This window comes from Rhinopithecus bieti, unplaced genomic scaffold (assembly GCF_001698545.2).
Source record: "Rhinopithecus bieti isolate Rb0 unplaced genomic scaffold, ASM169854v2 scaffold_25807, whole genome shotgun sequence".
Lineage (NCBI taxonomy): Eukaryota > Metazoa > Chordata > Mammalia > Primates > Cercopithecidae > Rhinopithecus > Rhinopithecus bieti.
The window spans coordinates 69375-71448 of NW_016811708.1; the positions used below are offsets into that span (position 1 = coordinate 69375).

The 2074-nt window shown below is 43.3% G+C and overlaps 2 pseudogenes across 1 annotated transcript in view; one reads left to right on the top strand and one right to left on the bottom strand.

Moving 5' to 3' along the window:
- LOC108543962 (transmembrane protease serine 11B-like protein) overlaps positions 1 to 2074 on the top strand; it is a 24379-nt pseudogene that overhangs the window by 8770 nt on the left and 13535 nt on the right.
- The window catches only part of LOC108543967 (ferritin light chain pseudogene), a 17953-nt pseudogene that overhangs the window by 561 nt on the left and 15318 nt on the right, over positions 1 to 2074 (bottom strand). The gene's annotated exons all lie outside the window — the stretch shown is intronic.

Sequence of the window (2074 nt, forward strand, 5' to 3'; positions counted from 1 at the left end):
GTCTCTTTTAGCTAATCCTGCCTAAAATGTATGATGGATAACAAAACAACATGGCATGACTGGAACTCTAGCTTCAGCGTGGTCTCCAAAGAGGACACTCAAGTATTCTCCGAGCAGCACGGGGCTGTGTCCTAGTAGCAGCCTGAAGGGGTGACAGTGGAGCACAGTGTTCATTTTCATTTCTCAATTTTGACATATTTACTGGAAAAATTAAACCCTAGCCGTCTCACATGAGAGCACATGATTTTTTTTTTTTTTTGAGACGGGGTCTCGCTCTGTCGCCCGGGCTGGGGTGCAGGGGCCGGGTCTCAGCTCACTGCAAGCTCCGCCTCCCGGGTTTACGCCATTCTCCTGCCTAAGCCTCCCGAGTAGCTGGGACTACAGGCGCCCGCCACCTCACCCGGCTAGTTTTTTGTATTTTTTAGTAGAGACGGGGTTTCACCATGTTAGCCAGGATGGTCTCGATCTTCTGACCTCGTGATCCGCCCGTCTCGGCCTCCCAAAGCGCTGGGATTACAGGCTTGAGCCACCGCGCCCGGCCTAAAAATGCTATGTTTTAACTTTAGATATTATATCATTTATATCCTACTATGAAAGGCAAGAAAATCATGTATTTGTACTTTTCATTTTCCTCCTACACTTCTCAGTAGTTTGTTAGCAATGTTATTCTTATTACATTGTGAACATTTGTAACACTTTGTTCTGGTCTGTAATAAATGTTACTACAGTTGTTTGGTTTCGAATATATATTTAGATGGAGCATATACTCACCATCAACTCTTCCTTCGTGGTATTGCTATGCTGGGTGTTGTTTTTCTTCCTCCATAGTTGGATATACTCATAAATAATCAAATAGTTACTCAGAGTTTTTTTATGCAAACACAGGCCCTCCTTCACTATCCCTATTTTCCACTTCTCAGACACAACCACTTTCAATTCTCTGCTTCTTAATATTGCTGTATTCTATTTTTTCAATTGTTGGCATCATCTGTTCACTTTCTACTATGGAAGAATGAAGATTCTGTACCCATTCATACTCTGGCAACATAGCAGTCATTTTGGGATTCCCCTTTAGCAGCATTTACCTTCAACTACCTGTTGAGTCTGACACCCTAATACCTGAATTCCATATTTCTTTTTATTACTGTATTCACTCAGTTGTAGTGGAGTATATGCTCCAGGAGCTTTCTGGGAAAGGGTTATGATGGGAAGTGTACAGTTTTGACAACTTGTGTGCCTGAAAATGTCTTAAATCTACCCTTTATTTACCTTAATTAATAATATCGAATTCTAAGTTGAAAGCAATTTTTCCTCTTCATTTTGATGCTGATGCTCTGTTGTCTTATTGCCTTCAAAGTTCCTGTCAAGAAGTCTGATTGTGTCTGGAATTGATGGGTTCTTGGTCTCGCTGACTTCAAGAAGCCGCGGATCCTCACGGTGAGTGTTACAGTTCTTAAAGAAGGTATGTCTGGAGTTTGTTCCTTCAGATATTCAGATGTGTCTGGAACTTCTTCCTTCTGGTGGGTTCGTGGTCTCGCTGACAGTGAAGCTGCAGACCTTCGCAGTGAGTGTTACAGCTCATAAAGGTGGCGTGGACCCAAAGAGTGAGTGGCAGCAAGATTTATTGTAAAGAGCAAAAGAACAAAGCTTCCACAGTGGGGAAGGGGACTGGCAGGTTGCCGCTGGCTCAGGCAGCCAGCTTTTATTCCCTTATCTGACCCCTCCCATATCCTACTGTTTGGTCCATTTTACAGAGAGCTGATTTGTCCATTTTACAGAGAGCTGATTGGTCCATTTTGACAGGGTGCTGATTGGTGCGTTTACAATCCCTGAGCTAGACACAGAGTGCTGATTGGTGTATTTACAATCATCTAGCTAGACATAAAAGTTCTCCAAGTCCCGACTAGATTAGCCAGACACAGAGCACTGATTGGTGCATCTATAAACCTTGAGCTAGACACAGAGTGCTGATTGGTGTGTTTACAAACCTTGAACTAGACACAGAGAGTGCTGATTGGTGCATTTACAATCCTCTAGCTAGACATAAACGTTCTTCAAGTTCCCCCCCCCCCGC